This window comes from Syngnathus floridae, chromosome 2, assembly GCF_059516105.1.
Source record: "Syngnathus floridae isolate MCC-2025c chromosome 2, RoL_Sflo_1.0, whole genome shotgun sequence".
Lineage (NCBI taxonomy): Eukaryota > Metazoa > Chordata > Actinopteri > Syngnathiformes > Syngnathidae > Syngnathus > Syngnathus floridae.
The window spans coordinates 19,994,096-20,009,451 of record NC_142414.1 but is presented as its reverse complement, the minus strand read 5'-3'; positions in this window follow the sequence as shown (position 1 = coordinate 20,009,451).

Genomic DNA, 15,356 nt, shown 5'->3' with positions numbered 1-15,356 from the left:
GGTTAAATATGACAAAACACCACAAGAATGCACTGCAATACTTTCTTTTCTTTCTTTCTCTTCTTCTAGTAGCTGTCACCTTAAAACCATCCTGCATCAAGTGATACATTTTTTTTCATAAACACTACAGTATGAAAAAATGCTATCACTTGCACTCTGTGGATGAGTTGCAGTGGCAGGTTTTTCCCACAATACACATGTTTGCATTTACAAACACAGTTAATTAGTACTAATAAAATTATGGAGAATCCACCCAATCAATACAATGATGGAAAATGCACCCAATCAATGCATGGTAACCATAATAATTTAGAACATTTGCTCAATGCACAGTCTGCCTTGCCCCAGTGGAGCTACAGCTGTGTCTGCTTCACTTTTTCTGTTGAGAGTGTTGGATTTTGTCCACAATTTAGGGAGCGCGTTATCTGCGCCTCACGGCAAAAGCCTTTGCCAATCACCTGTTATTCAATTTACTCACTGCGTGCTCGTTTGATTTCTTCAGATTTAGGAAAATGCAAAGACACTGAAGCAGAAATTAGACTTAGACAGCTTGGTTGAGTTCAATCACAATTCTTGTTCAAAAAGCTCTGTTTTCAGGAAAGTGCAATACAGCGCTGGGCCCTTCAAGAGCGGAAAGTCTCCATTCAGAAAAGGGCAAAGTCCAAGGTTGTTAGATCAGTTTTATATTCAGTAGCACATTGTGGGCCGGGATTGATGGGCGATGAGTCTTCGGGGTGGGGCAAGTTCGAAGGAGAGTCTGCTTCCATGCGAGTGGTGCTGGTTATGGGCGATTCGGTGTGTTGGTGGGGGCTGTTGGTGTGTGTGTGTGGAGGGGGTTGTTGTCTTCCATCCCGTATCTCGGCCTTGGCGATCATCTTTGGCCGAGTTCTCGGGTGGCTCCTTCTGGCACCAGCTGGTTTTATCTCCACGTGACCTTCCTGTGAACATTCTCCTCCAATCTCGGACATACACTGTCGTACCGCATTCAACCGTATCTTTTTCTTTGTTAGGTCAAGATATTTCCCTCTGTGCAGAACGTTCAGTAGTAATCAAAAACTGGCGTCTAGCATTAGTCAAAACATAAGATACAATCAAGTACTGAACGGTCAAGACGACTGCGGCCATGTCCATGATTCAGAGAAAAAACATCAGGCATGCATTCCACAGTTCCTTAAGGGTCATTAAGGTATTTAGGCAATATATCAAAAGTCATTTGTTATTTCAAAGTCCTCAGAAATATATATATCAGATCATAAAGTTATAAAAACCTTTCTCATCACCACTTATCAAAAATGTCTAGTTATGTCTTCTTTATTGATTTGGTGTGTAGGTATAATTATATGCTTCAAATGTTTCTTTTATTTATTTAATATGTGAATATACTTGTCTGCTTATGTACTTTATTCAATGAGGTTTGAGCATATCTGTTTTTGTAGCGAGGCAGGACTTTTTGTATTTCGACCTCATTCCTTCACTCCCTCTGTTGACCTCAGTTTTACTGAGGTCACCAAAATCGTTGATGCCACCAGGGTCCCTCTGTTGGCACACCACGTCCCTCTGTGGAGCCGCTACAAGTCCCTCTGTGGGGCCGCCAATGAGTGAGAAAAATAAATATAGATAAAATTCATACCCAGACATTTGTAAAAGATGGAGAGTGGAAAGGCAATTGGCCTAGACGACATTCCAGTGACAGCATGGAACTATCAAGGAGAGATGGCAGGGGAGATTCTTAAAAAGCGAGAAGTTCCCCGGAAAGGTGTTGACTTCTATTTCTTAATTCAGACCACGGCGATGCGCAGAACTGTAGTAGCTACAGAGGTGTTGTTATGTTTATTAAGCAAAGCATGAAGTTATCGGAAAGAATGTTAGAAGCGAGGCTTGGAAATCTACTAGCCAAAATAATGGAGAGTGTGGCAGAGACAAAGATAGGACATGCAGATGGTTGGTGGCACAGAAAGATATGGAAACGATCGCTCTGCAGTCGCGGCCCCTAACAGGAGCAGCCGAAAGAAGTGGAAGATGAGAAAGAAAATGTGAAAGAGAAATACATAAACAAATAACGAATTACATACGTAAAACAAATAACGAAATACATACATACATATATAGTACATACATATAGACAGACAGACATCGAACAATTGCCCATTCGGCCACTCAGCCCTTCAGTCAGTCACTCAATGAATCACTCAATCAATAAACCAACCAATCAATCAATCAACCACCCAATCAATCAATCAATCAATCAATCACACAGGTGTTAACTAATTTGTAATTGTATTGCAAGCAATTCAAACTCTAATGGAATATGATGATGTCCATATCTGTTTTATCAAATTCTAATCCTACTTTACCTTTGTATAAGGCACAGGTGTCAAACTCAAGACCTGGGGGCCAGATGCAGCCCGACACATGATTTTATGCGGCCCCCGAAGACAAATTGTGCTTTTTATTCATGAGTCATTACTCGAATTGCAAATTGTCTTCACTTTTAATAATATTTTATTTTTAAATATTAGACCAGTTTTTATTTGTCTGATTTGAAAGCGAGTTACTTGTCAGTTTGTTTTGTAGCTTTTACTCTATATAATATGAGGTGCTCACACATTTATTTGGGTATGACAGTCATACCGGTCCTCCGAAAGAAGCTATGACTACACTGCGGCCCGTGAACAAATGAGTTTGACCCCCCTGGTACAAGGGATAGCCTTCTCATTGATCAATCACGTATCTTAAATCATGCTTTTCCTCCTTTGAAGCGACTATGTACTTCAAACCCAAACGGCACCATTTTATAGGGAAAAAACTTGTTGAATCTATTTGTTTTCGACATAATACTACCGCAATCATCTTAAATTTGTTCAGTTTATCAATCCCTTCCATTGTTTATCCTGCAATCACGTGAATAATGTGTTATTCAAACTTTAACGTTCATAATCCACCTGTTCCCAATTTGTTTGGAGTCTGTATGTTATTGTTCTAATTTTTTACATTTAATACTCTCCCACCTATTTGATCCTATCTTGTGAAGGTCTACAGTTTATTATGAGCTATTTTGAAACTCTTCACACTTGTTACCAGGCTTTGGCTCCATCTCATGATGTTGTCTCCCATTCACTTCATTTCTGCCGAGCTGCTTCTTCTCCTCCGTCCAGCATGTTGAAGACTTAAAAACCATCAAATCTGAAAACACTTAAAATCTCACAATTCCCCCCTTTGTTTTTTTTTTTAATTATTTTTCTACCTCCCCCTTTTGACACATTCTAAAAAATGTGTCACAATGGTTAAAAAGTAAAAATAACAATATCCATGGTGACATACCCATCGCCAGCTGGACTTCGGTGTACCTCCAGATGCCATCCTAGCCTGGAATCACCAATTCTCAGTCCCTGAAACTCGACTGGCAGCATCTCCCATGGCTGTATGAACAAAAGCCACCACCCACCTGTAGCTGTGCATGCAGCTCTCCGTACAATAAACATCCATAATACCAAAAAATAAAATTCATAATGATAAAAATAATCCACACATGGGCGCATGTCAAACGCATGAAATAGAAAATTGGAGCCTGCCGAGCCTGTCATGAAACCGATCACATTTACAAACTCGTTATGAAAAGTAAGGGGTTAGTTGTTAATGCATGTTCACAGACATGACACAAAATTCTCCAAGACTGCAGTTGACAACCTGCAAAGTAAAGCAAGTTTAACAAATAAAGCACAATCTGCTCCCTGGGTTGCTGTTAGAGGCTGCAATACAATTAGGTAAAACATCAAAACAAAGCAAGTCATCACAAATTCCGTCACATACATTTCGTCACACTGTCAGGTAAGTCCAGAGTTGTTGTCATACACTGTCTTGGCTCAGAGTCTTGATTGTCAATGCTGGTATAGTCACGTCTGGTCATAATCTTGAAATGGGCCTTCTCCATTGAAGTCTTTTGTTGTCAATGGTGCCCCAGAGTAATCCTAAACCCATATTTAGTCCAAAATGAGCCCTGATCAATCTTGCTTTTTTCAAATCTGTAGTATCTTTATATTTTTCAGGTGAGAGGAATGTTATCCTCTGCTGTGATCACATCACCCCAACCTTAAATCATGTTAACCATTCACAATACACAAACCCCATCCCAAGTACAGACTTGACATTCATACAGCATGACAGACAAACTGTCATCCCACAACACACACATAAAACATACAATATTAAATTGTAAAAAGAACCCTCCCTATGCAAAATTTTCTCCTCAATTAAAATTTCCCTTTTTTATTTTAAATCCAAAATTAATATCTAATTGTCTGGTCTCCTGTCCTCACATCGTTTGCCAATATGCATAATACTGGAACATGATTTAACTCCCCATTTAGTTTGCTCACATCTCACACTTAGACTATTTGACACTTTGTGTTGAGCTGTAACTTCAATATTTCCACCTTCTCATATTTCTTCCACTAAACAGTTCCATTTTGCTTTCAGTTTAAATTCATCCCTCCAAATAACTACCTCTGGCAAAAAACCAAAAATTTTTAGAGCACTCCCTTTTACTGTCACCTTGTTCCTTCATTCATCTCCTCACAAGCATTACTGACCCTCCTAAGAAATAATGATACTGAAAATAATGTTTAAAAAATATACACAGCTTCCTCCTGCCACTTACACTATAACCTTGGATTATCGTTCTCATTTTTGTTGATGCCAATTCTTAGAATTAAAAAGAAATACTTACTCTTGATAATTGAGTGACGCTATATCACAAATTTTGAAAACCTTCTTCCATGTTCCCCCTTTGTTCCTATCAAAACCAATTAGAAATATTTTTGCTGTCATGATCATCATTGTGGCCCTCACACTTATTGTTCTTGTATTTTAAATTGGCAATTTTTGTACATTTGGAGCCCTTTGAGACTTGCTTGTGGGATATATAAATAAATTTGAATTGCCTTGACTTTATTATTATTCAACTTCTTCTGCATTCCTCTTCCTTTTATTTTAATCTTAACTACTTCCACATAATTCATCTGATTTACTCCATTACACTTTTAACCTCCGAGATTCAAATTCAAATTTCACATCCTCACTTCCAACATTGTGGTAAAATTTTGCAAAGTTTCATTTTTTTTTCCCTTCTAATTTCTTCTAGTTTTCCTTTTTTCTTCTTTTTTTTTTTTTTTCCACTGACTCAACTCATTTCAATTTTTTTTTTTTTTTTTTAACTGTTCATCTTATGCCTACCTATTCCAAAACTTCCCACTCCCCAAATTTCAAATTTTCAACTTTAAAATTCACGCCCAATTTTACAAAATTCTTTCTAAATTTTTATCAATTTTCTAGCCAATTCATCACGTTCCAAATTTAAACATAACCTTGTAGCTTTCCCCGAATTTTTATTCAGCCTCTTCGCTTTCACACGCAATTTCTACAGAAATGAATAATTCTAGTTATTATTGTTAATCATCTGTGGCCCTCGTAAGGACAAGCCACACCAGTAATGGATGGATGGATGGATTGTTAATCCTAACCCCAAATGCCGATCATAAATTGCCATTTAAATCAATTGTCGCAAGGGTCATGTCAATGTATTTGTTATTTAAAGCCCTACTGTATTACTATTTTGCCGACTATCCAGAATTCCAACTTTCTTATGGCCCCTCACCCATTCAAGCTGAAATATGCATCCTATAAGTCAGTCGCAGTTGATGTGTAATTAAATTCTGTTGTTTTGATAAAGGTCAATTAAGTTTAGCAATTCAGCCTTCTGTTGCCCGAATCCAAATTTTCACTGGTCCAATTATAAAATTTCATTATTTCAGTTAGATTAATTATGTCTTCGAAATGCTAAGTTACATATAAAAATTTATGATTCAAAAGATTTAATTTCTATTGATCAATGTCCACCTTGCAAAGTTTCTGATCACGCGGTTGTGTAATTTGTCAGTGCATCTTCACTGTCCCTATCTATGTATTTTATTTTTTTTTATCCCCGTTTCAGTGTCAATAAGCAGCCTTATTATTCCCACTTTTATCAAAACTCCTCAGTTATGTCTGCCCCAGCACCCAAACACACTTCCATCCCTTTTGTCCCACACTCCACCAACTTTGTAATGCTTCAGCAGTCTTTAGCAATGTGTCCAGTTTGACTTCATGTGACTCGTGCAAGTCTTTAGCAGCCTCTCCTCTTAGATTCTCATGATGATGATTCAGGGCTGGACCGTCCGCCATTCTCAAATGCGTCCATCTTGTCTTTGTTCTTTCAGTCCATTTTCTTTTTGATCTGCAACTGTGTGTATTCCACCAACTATATGGTTCTTGTCCTGTGAAGAGCTGTGCTTGCCCCCTTCAAGCATGATAATAGTTCCTGTTGTTCTCCCAAAGGTCAAAGGTGTCTCATGACCAGGGACAGTCCTCTGTTGATTTTGAGGCAGCCAGTAGAGTACAAGGACTCAGTTCAGGACTTGTGCCATGCGCGAGGGCAGAACACACTGGGACACAAATTTCACAAAACTATCTTCGTGTTATCAGTCTTCATGTGTAGTATTTGTTCCTTACACCCCAAATCTTCCCATTAACATATTGTATCCTATCAGTTGCGCACACACATCATCTTACTATCAAGCCGCCCTTATCAAAAGCTTTTTTTTTTTTTTTTTTTTTCGAGTAATCCATCCACCCTACCCATTAACACGGCTAAAATCCTCGTTCCAGTGTTTATCATCAAATAAAGTTCCGAAATCCTTTGTAATAAACTGTAATGTAATTTAACAATCTACCAACATGGTTGTATATGCGGTGAATGTTATTGTTCAATCTATAGGTCATACAGCGCCTGTGTTCCAACTATGACACTCCTCCTTGGTTTACCATCTCATAAGTTATTGTTGTCAGCAGCGCTAAATGATAGTGCTTGAAAGTGAATGTCTTATCGCCCAATTTAAAACACATGCCGCATTTGAGCGAGTATTTATTCATTTATTTGCCATCCTCATGTTAGCTGGCATGTGTCAGAATTAAAATGTAATTTTGCTTTTAATTTTAAGTCTTTCAAAATTGCTTTATCCTTACTGCACCGAGATAAACTGTCAAATATATCTTTAAAAACAAACAAAAACAATCTATGCTCCTGCACAGACTCTTAAAAGTGGCACCCAAATGCCAGATTACAAATCAAACCTCCTCCTTCACTCTCACATTTTTGATAAAACAGTCTACTTATCTAGACACTGTCATCACATACGAAATAATGGCCTGCAAATTAAATATAATGTCGTTGCTCTGGTCCCTCAAAACATGTAACTAGGATTTGGACAATTATTAACCCCCATCAATTGATCAATTTTCTCCTCACTAAATTCCTAGCCTGTTAATCTATCTGCATAAAGAAGACATTTACAATGCAGGGGATAAGAGAATAACAAGGAACACCTTAACAATAAACACAAGGAAAACCTAACAATAAACAAAATAAACCCAAACCACAATCAAAACCAAATAAACTCGGCCCATGACCTATGTAGACCAACACAGTACTCCAAATATTTCCCCATTAAAAATTTAAGCCTTTTTGTGTAGAGCACCATTGATTTCTAATCATTGACCTAATTTTATCCTTAATTTAATCCCAATCACGAATGCCCCCTACTTACTTTACTTGGTGTTCTTTTAATAAAAAGTGCCCCCTTGCAATGTCGTTTTTATTTGTTGTTTTTAACTCTAAGTGATTCAAATCTTTGACTTATCCTTACATGTGTCCTTGTATAGTCTTATGTCATAACCAATCAATAATTCCCCCTAAATTTAAAATCTGCAATCATAATTTAATTTTATCCAATTCTACAATGTATGTTCTCTCTTACTCTCACATTTTTATGAGGGCTGGGCACTCTCCTCGTTGGACGAGTTTCTGACCACAACCCTCAGATTATTCTATCATTTCTAATTTTTACATTTAACAATGCAAATCTGATTAACCATTGTCTACCACACCGTTTCCGTGCACCAATTTAACGCAATTCCATCCTTTATAACGAACTGATACACAAAGACAAACATACACATAAACAAACACACGGGCCCACAACATAGACATGACAATCTTCCCAGTTGATAACAAGGGTGGGGGGGGCAACTGAAGTGCGGAGAGCCTCGCCATCACCACGTCGCACAATGTAACCCCCCACCTCTGTCCAAAAGGTGCATTTGTGCCCACCTGACCGTTTGGCCCAAACTTTAGAGCTGCACCCTTTTGAAAACAAAAATGATTACAGTTTAACCCCACCACACAATGGGATATAACCTTCATGCTAATTAAATATACATTCTTTATCAAATTCTTGTTAAGCCATTTTTTCTGACTCCAACTCTCATGCAAAATCAAAATAAAATCAACAATTTTATACAAATCAACTTATTGTTCTTCATGAACCACAAATCATCACTTCCATCCCATGAACAGCACCACAACTAATCACTCACTTCTTCAGCTGCGCCGCTGTCCCATCTGACAGCCAAGCCTGCTTTCCACACAATATCATCATAGACACACTTCAACAATTATGTAGCGACCTGGTTAACCCAGTTACCCTTCGCCCTAGACAACAATATAAGTCTCTAAGGTCGCACTATTGAAGTCGCCAGGCATCCGTCCTGCTATATCAGCGACGCCTTCACCATTTTTTTTTCTTTTTTTTTTTTTTTTCTTTTTTTTTAATTATATTTTTTTTTCACGAGTCCCTGACTCGTATTGGTGGCCTGGCCGATCCAATCGACCCCGACCTTAGGCAACAGTATAAGTTCCTAAGTGTCTACTATTGAGGCCACTCAGGTGCCCATATGCTAGTCACTGGCATCCCACAAGTTCCAGCGGTGTGAGCGCCCTTTGCTGATCAGACAAAGTCCTCACCACCTTTCTCTTAATTCACCACGACTCGGACATCCCAGATGTCCCTCGCCTTAGACAGCCCTATAATGTTCTAAGGTCACACTATTGGAGTCGCTCGGCATCCGTACTGCTATATCAGCGACGCCTTCACCTGTTTTTGTATTTTTAATTTTTTCCACAAATCACTTTTACCAAATTCCACACAAACACACACTTCTATACAACCACCATTCCTGAACACAGAGCTGAAATTATTAATTTTTGTATTCCGCTTTCACTCCACAATATTGCTGAACTGGGAGAGAGAAAAAAAAAGTTTCCCCCTTACCTTTTGTGCCGATCGGACTGCAATACTGTTGAGCAAGAGCGGAGAAGGAAGAATCCTTTGTGGAGCATGCACTTTCCCTTCTGAAGAAATCACGTCGGATGGTCACCATTTGTTGGATTTTGTCCACAATTTAGGGAGCGCGTTATCTGCGCCTCACGGCAAAAGCCTTTGCCAATCACCTGTTATTCAATTTACTCACTGCGTGCTCGTTTGATTTCTTCAGATTTAGGAAAATGCAAAGACACTGAAGCAGAAATTAGACTTAGACAGCTTGGTTGAGTTCAATCACAATTCTTGTTCAAAAAGCTCTGTTTTCAGGAAAGTGCAATACAGCGCTGGGCCCTTCAAGAGCGGAAAGTCTCCATTCAGAAAAGGGCAAAGTCCAAGGTTGTTAGATCAGTTTTATATTCAGTAGCACATTGTGGGCCGGGATTGATGGGCGATGAGTCTTCGGGGTGGGGCAAGTTCGAAGGAGAGTCTGCTTCCATGCGAGTGGTGCTGGTTATGGGCGATTCGGTGTGTTGGTGGGGGCTGTTGGTGTGTGTGTGTGGAGGGGGTTGTTGTCTTCCATCCCGTATCTCGGCCTTGGCGATCATCTTTGGCCGAGTTCTCGGGTGGCTCCTTCTGGCACCAGCTGGTTTTATCTCCACGTGACCTTCCTGTGAACATTCTCCTCCAATCTCGGACATACACTGTCGTACCGCATTCAACCGTATCTTTTTCTTTGTTAGGTCAAGATATTTCCCTCTGTGCAGAACGTTCAGTAGTAATCAAAAACTGGCGTCTAGCATTAGTCAAAACATAAGATACAATCAAGTACTGAACGGTCAAGACGACTGCGGCCATGTCCATGATTCAGAGAAAAAACATCAGGCATGCATTCCACAGTTCCTTAAGGGTCATTAAGGTATTTAGGCAATATATCAAAAGTCATTTGTTATTTCAAAGTCCTCAGAAATATATATATCAGATCATAAAGTTATAAAAACCTTTCTCATCACCACTTATCAAAAATGTCTAGTTATGTCTTCTTTATTGATTTGGTGTGTAGGTATAATTATATGCTTCAAATGTTTCTTTTATTTATTTAATATGTGAATATACTTGTCTGCTTATGTACTTTATTCAATGAGGTTTGAGCATATCTGTTTTTGTAGCGAGGCAGGACTTTTTGTATTTCGACCTCATTCCTTCACTCCCTCTGTTGACCTCAGTTTTACTGAGGTCACCAAAATCGTTGATGCCACCAGGGTCCCTCTGTTGGCACACCACGTCCCTCTGTGGAGCCGCTACAAGTCCCTCTGTGGGGCCGCCAATGAGTGAGAAAAATAAATATAGATAAAATTCATACCCAGACATTTGTAAAAGATGGAGAGTGGAAAGGCAATTGGCCTAGACGACATTCCAGTGACAGCATGGAACTATCAAGGAGAGATGGCAGGGGAGATTCTTAAAAAGCGAGAAGTTCCCCGGAAAGGTGTTGACTTCTATTTCTTAATTCAGACCACGGCGATGCGCAGAACTGTAGTAGCTACAGAGGTGTTGTTATGTTTATTAAGCAAAGCATGAAGTTATCGGAAAGAATGTTAGAAGCGAGGCTTGGAAATCTACTAGCCAAAATAATGGAGAGTGTGGCAGAGACAAAGATAGGACATGCAGATGGTTGGTGGCACAGAAAGATATGGAAACGATCGCTCTGCAGTCGCGGCCCCTAACAGGAGCAGCCGAAAGAAGTGGAAGATGAGAAAGAAAATGTGAAAGAGAAATACATAAACAAATAACGAATTACATACGTAAAACAAATAACGAAATACATACATACATATATAGTACATACATATAGACAGACAGACATCGAACAATTGCCCATTCGGCCACTCAGCCCTTCAGTCAGTCACTCAATGAATCACTCAATCAATAAACCAACCAATCAATCAATCAACCACCCAATCAATCAATCAATCAATCAATCACACAGGTGTTAACTAATTTGTAATTGTATTGCAAGCAATTCAAACTCTAATGGAATATGATGATGTCCATATCTGTTTTATCAAATTCTAATCCTACTTTACCTTTGTATAAGGCACAGGTGTCAAACTCAAGACCTGGGGGCCAGATGCAGCCCGACACATGATTTTATGCGGCCCCCGAAGACAAATTGTGCTTTTTATTCATGAGTCATTACTCGAATTGCAAATTGTCTTCACTTTTAATAATATTTTATTTTTAAATATTAGACCAGTTTTTATTTGTCTGATTTGAAAGCGAGTTACTTGTCAGTTTGTTTTGTAGCTTTTACTCTATATAATATGAGGTGCTCACACATTTATTTGGGTATGACAGTCATACCGGTCCTCCGAAAGAAGCTATGACTACACTGCGGCCCGTGAACAAATGAGTTTGACCCCCCTGGTACAAGGGATAGCCTTCTCATTGATCAATCACGTATCTTAAATCATGCTTTTCCTCCTTTGAAGCGACTATGTACTTCAAACCCAAACGGCACCATTTTATAGGGAAAAAACTTGTTGAATCTATTTGTTTTCGACATAATACTACCGCAATCATCTTAAATTTGTTCAGTTTATCAATCCCTTCCATTGTTTATCCTGCAATCACGTGAATAATGTGTTATTCAAACTTTAACGTTCATAATCCACCTGTTCCCAATTTGTTTGGAGTCTGTATGTTATTGTTCTAATTTTTTACATTTAATACTCTCCCACCTATTTGATCCTATCTTGTGAAGGTCTACAGTTTATTATGAGCTATTTTGAAACTCTTCACACTTGTTACCAGGCTTTGGCTCCATCTCATGATGTTGTCTCCCATTCACTTCATTTCTGCCGAGCTGCTTCTTCTCCTCCGTCCAGCATGTTGAAGACTTAAAAACCATCAAATCTGAAAACACTTAAAATCTCACAATTCCCCCCTTTGTTTTTTTTTTTAATTATTTTTCTACCTCCCCCTTTTGACACATTCTAAAAAATGTGTCACAATGGTTAAAAAGTAAAAATAACAATATCCATGGTGACATACCCATCGCCAGCTGGACTTCGGTGTACCTCCAGATGCCATCCTAGCCTGGAATCACCAATTCTCAGTCCCTGAAACTCGACTGGCAGCATCTCCCATGGCTGTATGAACAAAAGCCACCACCCACCTGTAGCTGTGCATGCAGCTCTCCGTACAATAAACATCCATAATACCAAAAAATAAAATTCATAATGATAAAAATAATCCACACATGGGCGCATGTCAAACGCATGAAATAGAAAATTGGAGCCTGCCGAGCCTGTCATGAAACCGATCACATTTACAAACTCGTTATGAAAAGTAAGGGGTTAGTTGTTAATGCATGTTCACAGACATGACACAAAATTCTCCAAGACTGCAGTTGACAACCTGCAAAGTAAAGCAAGTTTAACAAATAAAGCACAATCTGCTCCCTGGGTTGCTGTTAGAGGCTGCAATACAATTAGGTAAAACATCAAAACAAAGCAAGTCATCACAAATTCCGTCACATACATTTCGTCACACTGTCAGGTAAGTCCAGAGTTGTTGTCATACACTGTCTTGGCTCAGAGTCTTGATTGTCAATGCTGGTATAGTCACGTCTGGTCATAATCTTGAAATGGGCCTTCTCCATTGAAGTCTTTTGTTGTCAATGGTGCCCCAGAGTAATCCTAAACCCATATTTAGTCCAAAATGAGCCCTGATCAATCTTGCTTTTTTCAAATCTGTAGTATCTTTATATTTTTCAGGTGAGAGGAATGTTATCCTCTGCTGTGATCACATCACCCCAACCTTAAATCATGTTAACCATTCACAATACACAAACCCCATCCCAAGTACAGACTTGACATTCATACAGCATGACAGACAAACTGTCATCCCACAACACACACATAAAACATACAATATTAAATTGTAAAAAGAACCCTCCCTATGCAAAATTTTCTCCTCAATTAAAATTTCCCTTTTTTATTTTAAATCCAAAATTAATATCTAATTGTCTGGTCTCCTGTCCTCACATCGTTTGCCAATATGCATAATACTGGAACATGATTTAACTCCCCATTTAGTTTGCTCACATCTCACACTTAGACTATTTGACACTTTGTGTTGAGCTGTAACTTCAATATTTCCACCTTCTCATATTTCTTCCACTAAACAGTTCCATTTTGCTTTCAGTTTAAATTCATCCCTCCAAATAACTACCTCTGGCAAAAAACCAAAAATTTTTAGAGCACTCCCTTTTACTGTCACCTTGTTCCTTCATTCATCTCCTCACAAGCATTACTGACCCTCCTAAGAAATAATGATACTGAAAATAATGTTTAAAAAATATACACAGCTTCCTCCTGCCACTTACACTATAACCTTGGATTATCGTTCTCATTTTTGTTGATGCCAATTCTTAGAATTAAAAAGAAATACTTACTCTTGATAATTGAGTGACGCTATATCACAAATTTTGAAAACCTTCTTCCATGTTCCCCCTTTGTTCCTATCAAAACCAATTAGAAATATTTTTGCTGTCATGATCATCATTGTGGCCCTCACACTTATTGTTCTTGTATTTTAAATTGGCAATTTTTGTACATTTGGAGCCCTTTGAGACTTGCTTGTGGGATATATAAATAAATTTGAATTGCCTTGACTTTATTATTATTCAACTTCTTCTGCATTCCTCTTCCTTTTATTTTAATCTTAACTACTTCCACATAATTCATCTGATTTACTCCATTACACTTTTAACCTCCGAGATTCAAATTCAAATTTCACATCCTCACTTCCAACATTGTGGTAAAATTTTGCAAAGTTTCATTTTTTTTTCCCTTCTAATTTCTTCTAGTTTTCCTTTTTTCTTCTTTTTTTTTTTTTTTCCACTGACTCAACTCATTTCAATTTTTTTTTTTTTTTTTTAACTGTTCATCTTATGCCTACCTATTCCAAAACTTCCCACTCCCCAAATTTCAAATTTTCAACTTTAAAATTCACGCCCAATTTTACAAAATTCTTTCTAAATTTTTATCAATTTTCTAGCCAATTCATCACGTTCCAAATTTAAACATAACCTTGTAGCTTTCCCCGAATTTTTATTCAGCCTCTTCGCTTTCACACGCAATTTCTACAGAAATGAATAATTCTAGTTATTATTGTTAATCATCTGTGGCCCTCGTAAGGACAAGCCACACCAGTAATGGATGGATGGATGGATTGTTAATCCTAACCCCAAATGCCGATCATAAATTGCCATTTAAATCAATTGTCGCAAGGGTCATGTCAATGTATTTGTTATTTAAAGCCCTACTGTATTACTATTTTGCCGACTATCCAGAATTCCAACTTTCTTATGGCCCCTCACCCATTCAAGCTGAAATATGCATCCTATAAGTCAGTCGCAGTTGATGTGTAATTAAATTCTGTTGTTTTGATAAAGGTCAATTAAGTTTAGCAATTCAGCCTTCTGTTGCCCGAATCCAAATTTTCACTGGTCCAATTATAAAATTTCATTATTTCAGTTAGATTAATTATGTCTTCGAAATGCTAAGTTACATATAAAAATTTATGATTCAAAAGATTTAATTTCTATTGATCAATGTCCACCTTGCAAAGTTTCTGATCACGCGGTTGTGTAATTTGTCAGTGCATCTTCACTGTCCCTATCTATGTATTTTATTTTTTTTTATCCCCGTTTCAGTGTCAATAAGCAGCCTTATTATTCCCACTTTTATCAAAACTCCTCAGTTATGTCTGCCCCAGCACCCAAACACACTTCCATCCCTTTTGTCCCACACTCCACCAACTTTGTAATGCTTCAGCAGTCTTTAGCAATGTGTCCAGTTTGACTTCATGTGACTCGTGCAAGTCTTTAGCAGCCTCTCCTCTTAGATTCTCATGATGATGATTCAGGGCTGGACCGTCCGCCATTCTCAAATGCGTCCATCTTGTCTTTGTTCTTTCAGTCCATTTTCTTTTTGATCTGCAACTGTGTGTATTCCACCAACTATATGGTTCTTGTCCTGTGAAGAGCTGTGCTTGCCCCCTTCAAGCATGATAATAGTTCCTGTTGTTCTCCCAAAGGTCAAAGGTGTCTCATGACCAGGGACAGTCCTCTGTTGATTTTGAGGCAGCCAGTAGAGT